Source organism: Pinus tabuliformis, chromosome 1_2 (genome assembly GCF_031772625.1).
Source record: "Pinus tabuliformis cultivar Carrire ecotype Pingquan chromosome 1_2, CPIR1, whole genome shotgun sequence".
Classification (NCBI taxonomy): domain Eukaryota; kingdom Viridiplantae; phylum Streptophyta; class Pinopsida; order Pinales; family Pinaceae; genus Pinus; species Pinus tabuliformis.
The window spans coordinates 1,327,388,322-1,327,407,947 of NC_142298.1; positions in this window are offsets into that span (position 1 = coordinate 1,327,388,322).

Genomic DNA, 19,626 nt, shown 5'->3' on the forward strand with positions numbered 1-19,626 from the left:
GTTTCATTTGCTTGCAATGACTCAAGATAATTGGAGTAAGTAGGATAAAATGCGTTGAGAAAAGTGATAAGAGGAATATCCAATTCAACCTTAGTGGATTTGATATCATGCATTCTAGATTTTACTTTGGATGCAAGAGCAAGAGGATCATTATTTTGTAATTCAAGAGAAGAGCTTAATCATGAGATGAACAACTTCAAGTGAAAAATGTGAGTCATAGAGTTCTTTCAGCTTTTTTAAGGCTTCGAAAGCAGTTGAAAATGGTGAAATATGGCGACTCAACTCTTCATTCACAAATGCTGCGATTAATGCATAACCTTTGTTGTTCTTATTTTCCCAAATGGCAAGCTCTTTGTCTGAGTTATGCTATTCTGGCTCTTTGTCTCCATCTCCAATGCACACTCCTTTCCACAAATCATTAAAAATGAGGGTGTGTTTTATCATCCGGGACCACTCAAGATATTTCTCCTTGCCAGTGAGAACTATTCCCATAATGGATATGATTGAATGCATACTGTAACAAAAAAACTTCTGCCTAATATAATTCAGCCTAAATATATTGTGGAGCAGCTCCAATACACAAAAACATTGTACAGCGCATTCAACAGAGGTATCATATCAGAAGTATATACCATATAGTGTGAGACCATAGTGTTCACAACACTTCATGCCATAGTGCTTTGACCCATGACCTTTTTTTTAAAACTCTATTCAACACATGGCATTCAACAATTTTTATATGCCAAAAAAAACTTCAACACATGCACGAGTGGGACAGTGTATGGTGAGTAAATACAATGTAATACACAACATTCAATATATGGTGAGTGTAAATACAATGTAATACACATTGTTCAATGTAACCAGCATTCAAGAAACTATTCAAACTTCAATGGAACCAGCGTTCAATATATGGATGGGGCTGCGTAAACAACCATATATGATACCAATGCACATATCAGGAATGAACAACACAACGTTCAATTCACACAGTCAATATATGAACCCAACACACCATAGACTGCTCACAACAATACACAGCATATGTTATCACCAATCAAATTGTTGCAACGGTCTTGAACGCACCACACCAACCTCATAGTCAGAATACTATTCAAAATCCACATGCTTAGTGTGTATCAATGGATTGTTTCTCAGACAACACAGCATATAATATCATTTCAATGCAACAACGCTCCATGCACATAACACCACGATATTCCAACATATCACTAAGCCTTTCTCGGATCACTTCAAAGATAGGTTCAAATTGAAAACCAAAGAAGAGAAATCTTCGAAACAGGCACATAAGGATTCAAAAACACTCCCGCATAAGTTGCCATCCTCCCTCCACTGCCCAGCGAAAATGAATAGCTGAGAGATCAGTCGTCGGTCTCACATTGGAGCAATCCTTCCAATGATGATGGCAGAGAGCCCAGAGAGCGCAGAAAGGAGTGCAGAGGGTGCAGATAATGTTAGAGATTTGCAGCAGCGACTGTGGAGAGGGCAGTAGACAGACTCCACAGGGGGCAGTGGACAGACTGCAAGAAAATGGCAGAAGGGAGTTACAAGACTAGAAGGAGATGCCAAAAATGGAGCTGGCTCTGATACCATGTCAGGCCAGGTAGTAACTCCATGAATTCATATTTTATTCCTTCAGGTTGGTATTTATTATATACATGAGGGAGAGACTGTTCACTTCATCTCCTGATGACTGTTCATATTTCTTATTATTTATTTGCATTAATTACATTCACCCAATCCTAATGATTAGCTGTCAACAGAGTCCTTGTTCCTCCGCTGCATGTATCCTCATGTTGGCACTTACCTCTTAGCTCTCAAACCTGATATTATCATTGCACCTCCTTTGTAAACTTTTAGGCTCCTCTAAGCGTGCTTAGTTGTCCCGGGGGGTTGGCCCTTCATCTTCTTATTAGTTGTTACTTCGACCATAAGGCCTTGTTAGTTCCATTGTGTCCCAATTCTTTCTTCCCAAGCCTTTATTTTCTTTTTCCATTAGAAATAATTGGGATTTTTCTTGTGGGTTGTGTTATCAACTGTGTTCTGGTGCTGCACCTATGGACCAATATTTTCAAACCTAGGTTGAGTTGTCTCTAACACTGCCCATGTCATCCTATGCCCAGTCAACCTATCACTTTCTTATTGTACTACTTTTAATCCTCTCATTTATGACCAACAAGATGATGTCTGTTAGGTCCCTATACTACTAGTGTAACCCCTATTGTTATTAGTGCAACCCCCTTAGTATATTGTTGTGCCCATATAGTCTCCATATTTATTGTGCGTCATAGAAGCTCACTATTTTTTTGCCTTGGAAAAATCACAATTTTCATTAATATAAGAAAATTACATGTTGTAGATGCGAGTAAATATGCATAAAGTGTGGTTGTGTTCCAGTTCAGAAAAATTTAGATCCCAAAAATGATCTCCAAAATAAGATCTCCACGTAGGGAGACGGTCTTTAAATAGTACTGTATAATTAAGTCAACATTTAAACATACTCTTGTTTCTGGGAAAACTAGTGTCTTTTCGATCTGCTAGTCCCACTAATATTGGTAGCTATATTAGAAATAAACAATCAAAGCACTTTGCAATTTCCTTTATGTATGATAGATAAGAGAGAAGCAAAGGGACCATCCTGGATCTTTCGCTTGACTCCTTGCTTGATTTCTCTCTCCCTTGATAGAGCTTGCAACTCCTCTCCTATTTGTCCCACTTAGAGAATACCTGTAGAGACAAAGTAACAAAACACCATCAAATCATCTTGATCTATAATATCATAAACAATGCAGAATCAGAAATACATTGAACATACAATTGCATTCACAAATAACAAGATTCACAAATACACAATTGTATGGAGGAAAACTCAAAGAACTTTATTTATAATAGAAGAGAGGATTACAACCCAGCAGTCTAATCCAGCATCATCCTCCTAGCATCAAAGCCCTCTTCACCTCATGTAAAGAAAGATCACCCAACTATACAATGCTCTTTCTCAAAGACAAACTAACAGCACTTCTTTACAAATTACAAAATTCCAGCCTCCAGATCTCTCAAATGAGGGATACATTTATAGATGTTTGCACAGGTGTGAGTCATCTCTGGGTTTTTTATTAGTGTCATTCCACTTGTAGTTCTTAGTTCCACTTGGAGATTTCTTGGATCTCTTACTCATCCCTGGGCGAATTCAAAGAGGCAAGTGTCATAGAGGAAGTTTCTAGAAGATTCCATGAGAATCCACTTAGCAAACTGTCTCAGACATTTGTCCATTCTCACTCATCACACCCCACAGAAGGCCTCTTCAGTTTTCATCACACCTGGCTAGTGTAGGAGTCAGTATGCATCGCACCTTGACAGTGGAGCAGTCAGTATGACCCAGTTTTGGCCAGTTTTGAGTGGTTTTTCAGGTGGAACTTCTGGAGAATGATGTAATCAGTTGACTATGTTCCTTTATGGCATGAAACAACACTTTTAGGGGTTAAAGAGCCCTTGGTTTATCGACATATAATATTGGGGTTGTAGTGCCCAAATATGTCTATAACAGTTGCCCCCTAAAGTATGAAGTCCTAAATCTTTTGATGTTGGGTGAAATGCTTTATCATGAGGATCCGAGGTATTCGAACTGGAAGGTGACCTGTATAAGATACAATACAATACATCATCATCATATTATTTTCATGATCTAACTGAGGCGGGCATTCCCATGCTCAGCCTTATAAAAATTCATTTTCATGTACATAGGACAGATAACCGTCTGCAGTTGTAGACTGGTGATTCTTTATATGTAGAGTCATCATCCCTTAGCTTGGATGATCATCTATTTAGCTTCTGTGTACATTTGATGTCTTCAAACTCGTTCAACCTTCACCCGATGTACAAGCTGATCCATGTGAAAAGATGTTCTGAAGTTGAACATGGAAGGACATCTCTTGATTACCAGCTAATAATGTAAACTGTTAGCAGGCATGAGAGGAATCACTGATAATGACAATGATCCTCAAGGTACTACAGTACAATTCACGTGGTGCAAATATATGATCTTACATTGAGCACCACGTAAAATATTTCGGTTGAAGGCCATTGATGTAAACCTATTGTCGGAAGTGAGCAACTTGCCATTGAGGCATGCAAGTTCCAAAGTACTGAAAGGGTTGTTTCTAAGTCAACTTCTTGGATAATGAGTTGATGTCAACAAGAAGTGACCCATCGTAGGAGGGCCTTGATGTATCCCACATCTATGACACGAAATGTAGCAAATGATTTTCTGGAGGTGAAAATGATCTGATGATACAAAGTTCAAGAGTGGCAGTCATGAAAAATGGAGAGTGAAGGTATTGCAGCGGATGAGGCATTAACTAGATGGTGAATTCTCTTAATGACTTCTCTTGAACATATCGGTGACACTAAGATGGATTGTTAGCGTTAAACCCAAAAATGGATGGTATGGATGACCAATGGTGGAATGACCGGTGAATGGAATAACCCAACCCGACTCGATCAGGGTGATGGAGTGAAAGTGTTATGTTCAAGAGCAACCTGCTACCAATAAAGTTCTTCAAGTTTTCTTCCCTTTTTTCCCCAGTCATTGCTGACCAGTACCTCTTTATTTTTTTCAAGCTTGAGGAGGATAACATATGCTTGTTCTATAATTTTCCCTTTGAGAAAACATGTCACTATGTTTTAGCGAGCCTAGCGATAGTGAAACTTGTTCTTGTCTGGGTGTACAAGTTTGTCGCTATTGTTTTAACGAGTTTAACGACAAGGATAACTCGATCCTTTTCATATTTAGAGAGTTTGAAATGGGATGAAAAGGAAACTCCAGCAATCCTTTTTCGTAGCATAATCCCTTAAGTTTGAAAAAGTATAAAATAATACGAAAGGGATGACTTTTCGATCGCTTTAGTGAGCCAAAAAAGACAAGCACTCGATCTTTTTGTGGGATAATCCCTCAGGTCCAAAAAGATTAAAATGTACAGGAGGGATGGCGCTTCCCCTTACTTTAACGAGCTGGAAAGGCCAATAGCTCAACAATATTTTCATATTTAACGAGTCTAAAAAGAGTTTAAAAGAGACTCGTTTTTTAGGAACGAGTGGTGTTTTTGGGTAGCAACTAGTTCCAAGTAAGTTTGGAACTTCTCAAAACATGGCGGTGTGAAGAGGGTGGCTAACAGAACCACTCATCGCAGTTGTTCCTCAAAAGGGTAAACAATCAAGTGGAAGCGTATGATCGGCCAAAAGAATGGAGGTGATGGTAGAACACAACCAAGGCTCAAAAGGCTGATAGCATGGCAATCACAGAGGTCATTTACTGAAGGTGAGTTTATTTTTTAATGAGCTTGAACCTTGCATTAACATATGCTCAGTAGTAGGTTTATTTTTTAACGAGCTTGAACCTTGCGGAAACATTGCTCATAGTAGGTTTATTTTTTAACGAGCTTAAACCATGCGAAAACATTGCTTGCCCCAGTAGTTAAATATGTCTCTCATTGGTAGGTTCATTTTTTAGTGAGCTTGAACTCTACGAAAACATATGCTCATCACCTTTTTATGTAGGCTAGAAATGACCAAACTACAAGGCTAGAAAAACTAAATAGCTAAGGAACTACTAAGGTTAGGTAGGATGGTTTTGTCTTCCGTCTAGACAAAACCATCCATTTGGTCCATCTAGTGTGCAGACGTTTTCGGACCAACTGCCTAACCTAAGAAGTTAAAACTAAAAAGCTAAAAAATCTAAAAAGCTAAGAAATGAAATTGATCAATTTTCACCTGCATAAAAAGGTTTGCATGCCCCCAGGCATTCAGAAAAGGAGAACCTCCAGGTCACCATATGGAAGTCACTACGGTTAAGCAAGATTGTTTCATCTGTGGTTAGACAAAAATGCTTCCTTGCTTTGTCCACATAGTGGAAAAAAGTGAATGTTGTTTCAGACAAATCACATAACCTACGAGGAAATGGTGTTTCAGACCAATCACATAACCTACGAAGAAATGGTGTTTCAGACCAATCACATAACCTATAGGGAAATGGCTGTTTCAGACCGATCACATAACCTAAAAGGAAATGGTGTTTTAGACCAATCACATAGCCCACAAGGAAATGGATGTTTCAGACTGATCACATAACCTTCAAGGAAACCTATTTTTTTAGCTGGGTTTGTCTGCAGAAGCAGACCAAGGTGCATGCCCCCTAAGCTTCTCTACCTTCACCAGACTACTCGCCGTAATCAAGTGGATGGAATGAAGGTTTGTTATGAAACCAGCTCAAGAAAAGATAGAAAAGATAGATCAACGCCTTAGAATTCAGCCTCTTCGAGGGGGCAACCTCCTTTACATTACATAAATGAACAATTCTTTGATGATACAAATGACAAAACCTCCTTTCTATATATAGGAGTCTAACGAGTCACAATATAATCCAGCTGACCTAACAATAATAATATAAAGCCACAAAAATAACAATAGAGGGATTCTATGGGGCACAGAAATAACAACATGGGGGTAATAGGGGCACAACAATATAAATAAGGGGTATAACTACAATAGTAATGGGGCAATCACTAGTATTATAGGGACCCAACATGCCCCTCTCCTTCAAAAAAGTGTTGTCCTCAACGCTTGAGTAGTTTTGGATACTTCTGCATAAAATTCTCATCCTCCCATGTGGAATCTTCAGTGGATAAGTTCTTCCACTTGATAAGATACTCTGAAATTGATCGATTTCGTAGTTGTCGAGTTCTTGTTTCTGTGACTGCTTCCAGTTACAATATAATTTTTCCTTCCTCGTCAAGTTCTGGCAATATTGTTTGAACTGGGAGCTTGTCACCTATAACCTTCTTTAAACATGAAACATGGAAAACTGGGTGCAATCGAGAAGCTGCAGGAAGCTCCAATTTGTATGCCATAGTACCAATCTTTTGCAACACCTTGTACGGACCATAATACTTTGGTGATAATTTATTATCCTTCTTAGCTTGCTTTAGGGACATTTGTTTATATGGTTGTAGCCGTAGGAATACCCAATCACCTACATCAAAACTTCTTTCACTGCGATGTTGATCTGCCTGTTGTTTCATTCTATTTTGTGCCAACACGAGGTTATCCTTTAAGAGTTGGAGGACTTGTTGTTGATGTTCGATGTGATGTTCCACTGCCTGAACCTTAGAATTTTCTCTTAAATATGATGTGATGGATGGTGGTTGATATCCATAAAGTTCCATAAATGGGGTCATTTTTGTTGCTGTAAGGAAGGAAGTGTTATACCACCATTCAGCCAGAGGCAACCATTTGACCCATTGTGTCTATTTATCAGATACAAAGCAACGAAGATATCCTTCCAAACATTTGTTTACTATCTCAGTTTTCCCATCAATTGAGGATGATAAGATGAGCTATGAGCTAACTGAGTACCAAGACAAGAAAATAATTCTGTCCAAAAATTTCCAGTGAAAATGGGATCTCTGTCACTTACAATAATCTTTGGGTTTCCATGTAGCTTTTGAATTGTTTCCATAAATGCAGTAGAAACTGTACTGGCTTTAAATGGATGTGATAATGCACAAAAATGTGCATACTTGGTAAGTCTGTCAACTACCACCATGATGACACTCTTTCCCTCAGACTTGGGTAAACCTGTGATAAAATCCATTGAAACCTCCTCCCAACGTTGGCTTGGAATGGATAAAGGTTGTAATAGACCCGGTGTCTTAATTGTTTCAACTTTATTTTGTTGGCAAACCAAACATTCTGCCACAAACTTTTGAATATCTGATTTAAGGCCATCCCAAAAAAATTCCTTCTTAACCCTGTGGTAAGTTTTTAAAAATCCCGAGTGCCCTCCTAAGGGAGAAGTGTGCAATTCCATAAGAATCTTTTGTTTTAGCTGGGAATTCTTACAGAGGTATAAGCGATCTTTGTACCATAATGAATCATTTTGCCAGCTAAATGTATCAGACGTACTGGAATCTTGTTGTAGCTTTCGAATAAGTGCCCACACTTCTTCATCATTCTTCCATTCCTCCCTTGCTTCGTTTATCCAATCTGGTTGGATAATAGAAATGGCGCACAACAATGCTTCCACATCCTCATCCTTTCTTGAGAGTGCATCTGCCACCACATTTTGCTTCCCTTTTTTGTAGATGATTTCAAAGTCATAACCCAACATCTTTGTGACCCACTTTTGTTGCTCTTCAGAGGATAATCTTTGTTCTAAAAAGTATTTAAGGCTATCATGATCCGTTTTTACCTTGAAGTGTCTTCCCATTAGGTAGGGTCGCCATTTCTTAAGTGCATGGAGTATTGCCAACATTTCCTTCTCATAAATAGCTTTGCTTAAAAACTTTCCCTTGATTGGACGACTTTCAAAAGCAATGGGTCTTTCATCTTGCATTAGAACAACACCAATTCCATTTCCTGAAGCATCACATTCCACAATAAAGGTTTTTGTGAAGTCCGGTGTAGCTAAGACCGGTGCTTGGCACATTGCCTCTTTAAGATGTTCAAAGGCCTTTGTTGCTTCCAGAGTCCATGAAAATGCATCTTTCTTCAATAATGTTGTTAGAGGTGCTGCTATTCTCCCATAATTCTTAACAAACTTGCGATAATACCCTGTCAACCCAAGAAATCCTCGCAGATGCTTTATGGATGTGGGGATTTTCCATTCCTTAATGGCTTTAATTTTGCTAGGGTCTACCTTAACTCCTTCATGAGATACAATATGACCCAAATATTCCACCTCCTGGACTCCAAAGAAACATTTGGATCTTTTTGCATATAATTGTTTTTCCTCCAATAGTTGTAGCACCCTGTCAACATGTTCAACATGATCCTTCCAAGACTTGTTGTAGATTAGTATATCATCAAAAAATACTAACACAAATTTTCTAAGGAATGGTTTGAAAATTGAATTCATCAAACCTTGAAATGTTGAAGGTGCATTGGTAAGGCCAAAAGGCATGACCAAAAATTCATAATGACCCTCATGAGTTCTAAATGCCATTTTCGGAATGTCTTCAATCTTCATTCTGATTTGATGATATCCTAAACGAAGATCCAACTTGGTGAAGTAAATTGATCCATGCAATTCATCCAGTAATTCATCAATGACAGGAATGGGGAACTTATCTTTAATAGTGAGCTTGTTGAGCTCCCTATAATCCGGACACATGCGCCATGATCCATCCTTCTTGTGCACCAATACTACTGGAGCAGAGAAAGAACTTTGACTTGGTTGAATTATACCAGCCTCTAGCATTTCTGCAACCATACGTTCAATTTCACTTTTTTGGGCATAGGGATATCTGTACGGCCTGATGTTTGGAGGAACACTTCCTGGAATCAGATGAATAGCATGATCATGATCACGCATAGGTGGGAGACCTTTGGGAGTCTCAAATACCTTGGAATGATTGTCCAGGACTTTTTGGAGATCTGGAGAAATAGATGATTCCGATGTGGAAACATCTAGCGAACATAATTGTGCAATTACACCTCTTTGCTCCTTTTTTAGAAGCTTTGTCATACCATTAGAGCTGATTATCTTTCCTGGTTTCCCTGCAATACCCCTTAATTCAACTTCCTTTCCTTCCGTAGAAAATTTGATGAAAAGTTCTTGAAAATTAAAAGCTATTGTACCCAAGGATTGTAGCCATTGGACTCCTAGTACAACATCAGCACCTCCCATTGGAATGGAAAGCATTGGGCTAGTCAATACATATTCTCCCATGGATAGCTTGATATTATGGCACTTTCCAGAGAAATTTATTGTTCCTCCATTTGCAATCATCACTTGACACTCTGGTGCTGGATATAGGAAGCAATTCAATTCTTTTGCTACCCTACAATGAATAAAATTGTGGGTGCTTCCTGAATCAATCAACACTATTACCTTTTTCTTCTTGATTTGTCCTTCTATCTTGATGGTTTGAGGAGTGGTAATTCCCGCCAATGCATTACAAGATATGGTCGGATTTATTTGTTCTTCATCTAGGCTTTGTTCCTGGAGTATATCTTCTTCTTTTGACCTTTCTTGCTCCTTTTCTTCTTCCTCTTCACAATCTATGTAGAATAATTTCTTCTCAGCACACTTATGACCTTTAGTGTATTTGCTATCACAACTGTAACAAAGCCCTTTTGCTCTTTTTTCTTCCAATTGTTTTGGTGTCAACCTTATAGGTTGTGGAAGACTAGGGGCAACAACACTTCCGTCTTTATAGTTGTGAGTGGTATGCTTCCTGGTTGCCATAATTTTGCTTTCCATTTTTCTTGCTAACCTGAATGCCTTCTCTAATGAATCAGGTTCCCAAAGGCGAACATCATGTTGGATATTATCCTTTAAAGACCCTATGAACACATCAATCCTATGCTCCTCTGGAATATCTTTTACCCTTATGTTCAATTTTTGGAACTCCTCAATGTGCTCCATTACTGAACCCTTTTGTTTGAGACTTATCAATTGGCTAAAAAAAGTGTTGCTTTTTGTATCTTCATAATGTGCTATCAATTCTTCCGTAAAAATTGCCCAAGTGATAAATTTTTTACGAGAGAAAAGCCATTGATACCATACAAACTGATTTGGTTCCAAATATACAGTTGCCATACGTACCTTTTGTGTGTTTTGCACATTATTGAGATCGAAGAATTGCTCCATCTGTAATATCCATGTGGCAGGATCCTTGCCATCAAACTTCCTCATATCGATTTTTGGAATATGGTGAGTCTTCGATCCAACATTAGCATCTATGGAATCATGATTAACATTTCTTTTATTCTCATCATGAGTTTCCTTTAGTACCCTTTCATCCTTAGTGCCCATTTCTTGTAGCAACGTATTCATATTTATCTTCAATTCGTCCATGTCTGTCTTCAAATCTGTCTTCAAATATGCCATGTCTCTCTTCAAATCTGTGTTCGAATCATCCATCTTAGCTTCCATGCCCTTTATCTTAGATTCCATGCCATTTATCTTAGATTCCACGCCATTTATCTTAGCTTCTGTTAGCTTTTGTGAGCGTGACATTTGTTGCACTTGTTCTTGTAATTTTGATATATCATGTAGCATTTCTTCCTCTTCTTCATGAGTCATGCTAGAGCTTTCAGGTTCCTTACTAGGTGTTTGCATTTTCTTTCCTCGGGGCATCAGTTACCAATAATAATGCTTTACTATGCCCTTTGAATTCCGTTAAACCAAGCTTACACAAAAATTTAAAAAAAACTACACACCTTTTTTCACTTTATAGAAGCCTGATATTGAATCTGATGTATCTCTGTAATTTCGGATCATCCAATTTTGAAATTGTGATCTGTAGTAGCCTTCTACGTCCTCTTTCCAATGCCACAAGTCTGACCCAAATTGGATTCTCCAAGGAAGAGTTATGTGAAATCTCCCACAGTGACTTGCTTTTAGACTAGTTCAGTAGAGCGAACTTGTACGACATGCCATGAGTCACTGTTTCAACCTTTGAATCTGAAACACATATACAAGAAACTATAGTCCATCCTCTTTCTGTACCTTCTTACGAAATTTCAATCCAATCCCCAGAGAGAAAGTTATGACGATTTTCCCCAGGTCACCTGTTTTGAATGTAATTCAGGAGTCTGCAAAAAGACCAACTTCCTCAGATCATATCTCCCCAAATATCACGCAAAAAGCTCTAAACTTCGGACCCAAGGTTCAGTGCGATTTCTTCTCAAATGGGTTTTTTTTTCAACTTCTGAAACATCACAGACAAAACGTTATAGCGAAAATTCCACGATGACCTGTTTGGAGTAGTGAAACCCTAGAATCCAAAGCTCTGATACCAAATGTTATGAAAGCAGCTCAAGAAAAGATAGAAAAGATAGATCAACGCCTTATAATTCAGCCTCTTCGAGGGGGAAACCTCCTTTACATTACATAAATGAACAATTCTTTGATGATACAAATGACAAAACCTCCTTTCTATATATAGGAGTCTAAGGAGTCACAATATAATCAAGCCGACCTAACAATAATAATATAAAGCCACAAAAATAACAATAGAGGGATTCTATGGGGCACAGAAATAACAACATGGGGGTAATAGGGGCACAACAATATAAATAAGGGGTATAACTACAATAGTAATGGGGTAATCACTAGTATTATAGGGACCCAACAAGGTTGAAGAGACACTCTTGATGTAAAGAGACTTTTTAGGGATAATGTTTGACTTGAAGATGTGTTTGAGCCGGGAAATGAAAGCTGGTCGATAAGCTAGACAATTTTGCCTTCATGCGAGAAACATATCACTCGAAAGAGTGTGGAAACAATAGCTTCCATGCTATAAACATAGTCACATCCAAGGAGTAGATTGTAATCTAGTGGTCCTTGGACTACGATCAAGTTCAAGTGAACGGTTTTCCTTTTCAAAGTAATCGGTAACTTCGGAAGGATCCCTAATGGTCGACCGGTTCCTTTGTTAAAGCCTGACAAATTCTGTGTCATAGGCATAAGCAATGGTGAACCAAGCACTTTCCAAGTAGTTGAGGAAAGGATACTCACTTAAGCCCATTCATCTATGATAGTGCCAGACACGACCATTTTGTACACTTGTACTATGATCCAGAATGGTACGTCAGATGGAAGGCGGGTCTTGATAGTTGATTCCAATCGAAGGAAATGACTAGATTGCTTGGAGGTGGTACCAGATAAACGGTTGAATGAACCCCTTGAACTGGGGAATTTTCCTCCTGTTGTAAAGGAACGAGTGGATTTCCCCCAAGTTCATCAGACTCTGTATTAACAAAAAGAATTTGAGTGGTATCATTCTCATTCTCTTTGGAAATAGTATCATCTGAAGGTGGACCTTCTGAAGGCAAGACTGGGTCAACTACCATCTCGACCTATTGACTTTGGTCTGGTACGGAATCAGAAGGTTCACTCTCATCGATAGGCATTTCGATCGATGATTGAGTTATGTCAGTTGGATTTTCAACTAGCGAAGGACTTGGTGAGAGTTTCTTGTATCCAGGCGGAAGTCGTTGTGGCAAAGCAAGACGGTTATCTAGGACTCTTTTGGCTTCATCCAAAAAGGACAATATTGAAGAGCATGATTACCTTCACATAACCTACATGGAAATCTGACCTTTCCTTTCTGTCTACTGACTTCATTTTCATTAGTTGATGGTGTGCTATCAACATGATCACCAGAGGTTGATGACACCAGATGGTGTGAACAGGGAGACCATTCTCTTAAGATCTGAGGGATGCACGGACATTCTTGATGAAGGTGGTCCCCTTTGCGAATTATGCATGGATATCTATGTTTTGAAAGTTCGGTGTGCAGATTTTCACCAGATGCTGCGTGGTTGCCCACTTGTTTAACTGACTTCTTCTTCTTCTCCTTCCCTTTCTTCTTCTTCTCAGCTACTCGGTTACTAGCATCACTATTTTCACCAAGCAAAGAGGAAGAAGGGGAGGGAGAAACAAACAAAGTAGAAGGTGAAGGGACAACTCCAGTATCATCTGGTTGTTGATTTGATTGCTGAGGAATCATGGTATTTTGAATGACAGAGGTTGAGAATAGCCATACTAGCAGGCCAATTGTGATTCTCGGAAGGGACAATGTAGCCATATACAGAGAACCAATATCTCCCCAAGAAGAGAAAGGACTAGGATTCCCCCCAAGAGGGATTCCTTGATTGGTGGACTCCATTATCTCAACCTAAGATCAATGAAGGAACAGGGATGTTATTCTGAATTAAATAAATTTTAATGATTCTTTGACACAACTTTTCTTTTTCAATTTTTAAGAGTCGAGAAAAACCCAAAGATGACTCTAGTCCCCTTCGATTTTTAATGAGCCTGAAGTGACAAGTGCTCAGATGGACCTTTTCTTTTAAGGAATCAAAAAGGAACGAAAGTGACTACTCTGGAAATCTAGACAGAGGGATTACCAAACCAATCACAAAACTGCAATATACACCTTGGTGGTAAATTAAAGAGAAATTACCAAGGACTTATGTACGGCAATCAATCTTCCTGAATGTTGTGTTCAATGCATTGCGATCGATAGGGCGGCAAACACAGCTTCCTATGGATAAAGGATATTATCCTATTGTGGTCTCCCAATATATACTTGATGGTATGGGGAGCACAAGTCCGTACTAGCACTTGTCATATCAAAGAGGAGGAATCACCCAACCTTCGATGAAAACGATAGTTACTGGATTTTACGATGCCGGAACACGTCTCTAGCCTAGACCTCTAGATGTGTTGCATTAGGTTCCAAAGCATTGTTATGTTCATTGAGATTTATTTTAGAGTTGATCTTGTTTAGAAGTTTGTCTTTCAAAGTTCACCGCATGATGTAGATGTAAAATCCCTAAATATGCAATCTAAAATGATAAACAATCGTTTACTTTTTAGCAATGAAAATCCTAGCTACTAAGGAAAGAAGATTACGATTCTTTCAACAAGGAGCAAAGAGCACACACTAAATGCACTCTTCCTAAATCAATTTTTGCACACAATCTAAATGCAAATGCAAATGCATGTATTTGTTTTTCGTTTCCTTAATGTGAGAATGCCCAAAAGGAAAACTAAGTATAGATCTGAACTATTTTCTTCAAAACGACATTTTGACAATTTCTTTTCAAAATGAAAGGAAGACTAAATGACACTTTTCGATTTCGAATAGAAAACTGATTTCGACACTTCAAATATTAACAATTCAAATCAAATACAATGACAAAAGTACAATCAACTATCTAGAGGAGGAAGACTTTACGACACTCTTATTTTTGACTCAAAATGACAATTACGACACTTTTTTGCATCAAAACGACAGTTCGATTTAAGCTACTTTTTGATGAAGGATCGTAAATGATGGACAAATACATAAAAACATTTACTAATCCTAATAAATGGAGGCTGAACAATGTAAAGGAAGGAGGCTTCAACAATGAGATACTGATCATAAGCAGTAAAGCAACTGAATAGAGTTGAAAACAAGGAGAAAAAACCCAAATTTCAAAGAGAGAAATAGTATTACTCAGTCATCGCACCTGTGCTTCTTAGAAACAGGGATGCATCTCACCTGATACACATGGGAGGTGGATGCATACTGGTTTCCAGTTACAGATAGTGCAATGGGCCAAGGAGAAAAACTAAGGTGGGCTTTTGCTCAAATTTGTAGCTGAGTTCAGGGATTTAGGCTGAGCTATTATGGACAATAAAGAACAAAGTACAAGGATATGATCATAGGACGTTATTGAGCTACCAAAAGGGCGTTTAGAATGCTTGTAATTCATATTTTTAGTTCATAAACTAACATGGAGATTGACTGAAGCAACATTCATCTACTTTTCAATTGCATAGCAAGAGCCGTTCAAAGGCTATCTGGCTAACTTCAGGCTCCATCTATAGTTTATAAAGCAAACAACAATAACAAACAAACAAACTATTTTCTCCCTAGTGGAGTCGCCATTTTGTTTCTAGGCAAACTAGTGTCTTTTCGATCTTCTAGTCCAACTAAGATTGGTAGCTATCTTAGAAACAAACAATCAAAGCACTTTGTGATTTCCTTTATGTATGATAGGTAAGAGAGAAGTAAAGGGACCAACCTGGATCTTTCACTTGAATCCTTGCTTGATTTCTCTCTCCCTTGATATAGCTTGAAACTCCTCTCCTACCTGTCCCGCTTAGAGAATACCTATAGAGACAAAGTAACAAAACACCATCAAAGCATCTTGATCTATAATATCATAAACAATTCAGAATCAAAACATACAATTGCATTCACAAATACACGATTGTATGGAGGAAAACTCAAAGAACTTTATTTATAATAGAAGAGAGGATTACAACCCAACAATCTGATCCAGCATCATCCTCCCAACATCAAATCCATATTCACCTCATGAAAAGCAATATCACCCAACTATACAATGCTCTTTCTCAAAGACAAACTAACAACACTTCTTTACAAATTACAAAATTCCAGCCTCCAGATCTCTTAGATGAGGGATCCATTTATAGATGTTTGTAGAGGTGTGAGTCATCTCTGGGTTTTTGATTAGTGTCATTCCACTTGTAGTTCTTAGTTCCACTTGGAGATTTTCTTGGATCTCTTACTCATCCTTGAGCGAATTCAGAGAGGCAAGTGTCATAAAAGAAGTTTCTAGAAGATTCCATGAGCATCCACTTAGAAAACTGTCTCAAACATTTGTCCATTCTCACTCATCACACCCCACAGAAGGCCTCTTCAGTATGCATCGCACCTGGCTAGTGTAGGAGTCAATATGCATTGCACTTGACAGTGGAGCAGTCAGCATGGTCCAGTTTTGGGTAGTTCTGAGTGGTTTTCCAGGTGGAACTTCTAGAGAATGATGTAATCAGTTGACTATGTTCCTTTGGGGTATGAAGCAACACTTTTAGGGGTTAAATATCCCTTGGTTTATCGACATATAAGATTGGGGTTGCAGTGCCCAAATATGTCTATAACAACTCTATGCAAAGAGTATTAAAAACATGAGCTGTTATGTATATACATAATTCAAAACAGACAAATTTAAAAGAGACTTATTTTTCATAAGTTTAGGCTCCTACTGAGCCTGGTCTGCATGGTCCATATACGGTCAGTGGTAGCACTAGAAGTGATCCACTCCCCGCTACTCCTGTATCAACCAGATATTGCGTGGCCTAATCGTTGTAGTTTTGGAAAGTTGGTCAGTGATGTTGTTTCATTCCCTGTAGATGTGATGACAAACAAAAATGTCAAAATGTGATATTCATCTATGAATTTCTACCAAAATATGTCCCAAAGTGCATGTGTGGCAGGTTGTTGTTGTTTATCCAGTCATAAACAATTTTGGAGTCACCAAAGATTTGCAAATTATGACAGTCTTTCTCCATAGAAAATTTGGTTAGGTGGTGTGCAATGGAGATTTCAACAAAGTTATTCGTGCCAATCCCAAGTCCCATTTGAATATGATAATAGTGGCTTTCCAAAATGTGTAGTATAGCCCCACCACCACATCCTGTATCTTAAGCGGAGCCATCAAAATATGCCCAAGGTTTTGAATGATCAATGGATTCAGAAATGATATTCCTGGGAGGTGTGGTGGACAAGTGTTATAGACATTTTTGTGCCTCACAGCTATAAGAATGAAATGTCCATAATCCAAGGGATCCAAAGTCCCTAAACATGTTTTTCCTACCCCTAGAGGAACAAGGCTAACAAACCACAGCAATTCACAGAAGTTCTCCACCAGAAACTGCTCAAAAACAAGTCAATTCAGGATCAATTCAGAAGCTCCACTAGCTGCCTGCGTTGAAATGCAGAGGCTACACTGGCTAGTTGCATTGCAACACAGGTGGAAGCACTACCAGGGTGCGCTGAGCGGGAAATGACAAATGTCAGGGTCTCTTGTGAGAGGTGTCAAGACTGTGGAAGCTTCCAGAATCTTCCTCCATGACACTTGCCTTGCTGAGTTCGACTAAGTGATGAGTAAGAGGCTCTTAGTCTACAAGTGGAAGTAAGAACTGACAGAGAGAGAGGACACTAGTCAAATCACAAGCTGACTCATCCTCACTCCAAACATCTATATATGGATCTCTTCTCCATGAGATCTAGAGGCTGGAATTTTGTTATTGCAAAGAATTGCTGTTGGTTTGAGATTGGAATCATTGGGTGCTTAATGCTTTGAAGGGAGGTGAAGATAGGAATTTCATTCGCTGGGAGGTAGACGCTGGATTGGAACTCTCTTGGTTGTATCTCCTCCTGAACCTTGTTATTTCATCAATAAAGCTATCTTGGTTTCTCCTATATACTGATGTATCTTTGATGTATGATTGCATTAGTATGTTTAGTTTATTTCTAATCCTGAACTAGTTATGAATATGAATCTATGTCTTTGTGTAGTGTTCTCTTCTTGTGATCTTGCAGGAACCTGTTGAAGCTGGGCGAGTGAGAAGGCAAGTGGCTGGGAACTCTCAAAGAGAAGAGAAACCGGATCGAGGGACAAACGAAAGACACCGGTTAGTCCATCCATCTCTCTTCATTCTTAATTCATAAAGGAAGAATACTAGAATAGCTGTGTCTGTTTGTTGCTAAGGCACTGTCACACCTTAGGTGGATAAGATCGTCCTGCATAGGCATTTTTCCCCACAAAAAATTGGCGACTCCGCTGGGGAGATCTGTTTAGTCATTTTATTTGTGTCTCTATCATTGTTTGTTTCATAGATTCAAGAGCAGCAATCGAACTGCATCTGCTATTTTCAGATGCAAAGTAAACAGTTGCTGCTTTGATCCAATCACTGGATTTATCTATGATCTGAACAATGGACTCACAAATGATTTGATGATCCTTTGTGATAGATCTTAGCCCTCCCTCAAAGCATCCCTTTGATTGTACCTTGCTTGTTGCTTTTATTTGGCCTGAAACCGTAGATTAATCAGCAAACTCTAACCCAGAACCCAGAAACAACTCTCATTTCTGCTTCAGCGCAAACTCTGTGAAGAGGTTCTGCATTTCAACACAGGTCCCGTGAAGGCTACCTGCGCTAAATGTCAAAACCTCTGTGTTGGGAGTGCGCTGATCTAGTTTAGGCCTTGTGCAGCTGGGGTTCTCTGCTCTGTTTTGCCTTGTTTTGATCTATGATTTCTACAGCCTGTAACCAGCATAGGCACCTGTCTGATAACTCCTTTTCTCTACTTAAGTTCCGCCTCCTTTTGTACAAAAATACTGTGAGTGTTTTTATGTGTTTGTGGCGTCATTTACAGTTTTCCTTTGTAAGAGTGGAATAGTCATCCTGTAGCCCTTGATTCAGATATGTTGATTGTGATCTTAGGAGAGAGTTCATTGGTTGTTTACAGTTGATTATACATTTACTTTTGCTTTTGGTTTGAGTTTGTCTCTTTTAAGTGTCGAAACAAGTGTTCATTTTGAAAGTCGTAAAGTGTTGTATTCTCTTCTACCCTTTCTGATTTCGAAAAAGTAAACTTGTTTGTATTTGTCATTTAAAAGCAAATTCAAAGTTGTATAAAAAGCTTTCTTTTTAGGCATCAATATTAAGAGAGCGGAAAACAAACACCTGCATTGTGCATTTGCATCTTGATAGTTTGCATGTTTGATTTAGGAAAAGTGCATTTAGAGTGTGCTGATTGCTCTTTGAGTAAAGATTGTGTCTTTCTTTTCCCTTTGTAGCTAGGATTTTCATTGTTGAAAAAGAGATAAAATTTGCTTATCATCTTTTAGATTGCATTTAGGAAGTTGTCTATACATCTCGTGGTGAACCTCAAAAGGAAAACTTCTAAGAAAGATCAACATAAAATAAACTTAATGAACTTAATAACGCTTTGTAACATAACGCACAACATAGAGGTCTAGGCTAGAGACGTGTTCCGGTGTCGTAAAACCTGGTGACTGTCGATCTCGCTGATGGTGGGTGATTCCTCCTGAGGGACGATAGCGCCAGTACGGATTGTGCTCCCACGTACCGTCGAGTATATATTGGGAGACCCCTATAGGCATAAAACCTTTATCCTTAGGAAGCCGTGTCGGCCGCCCTACTAATCGCAATGCACTGAACACAGCATTCAGGAAGATTGACCGCCCGTACCTTAAAAAGTATTCTGCGGTTTT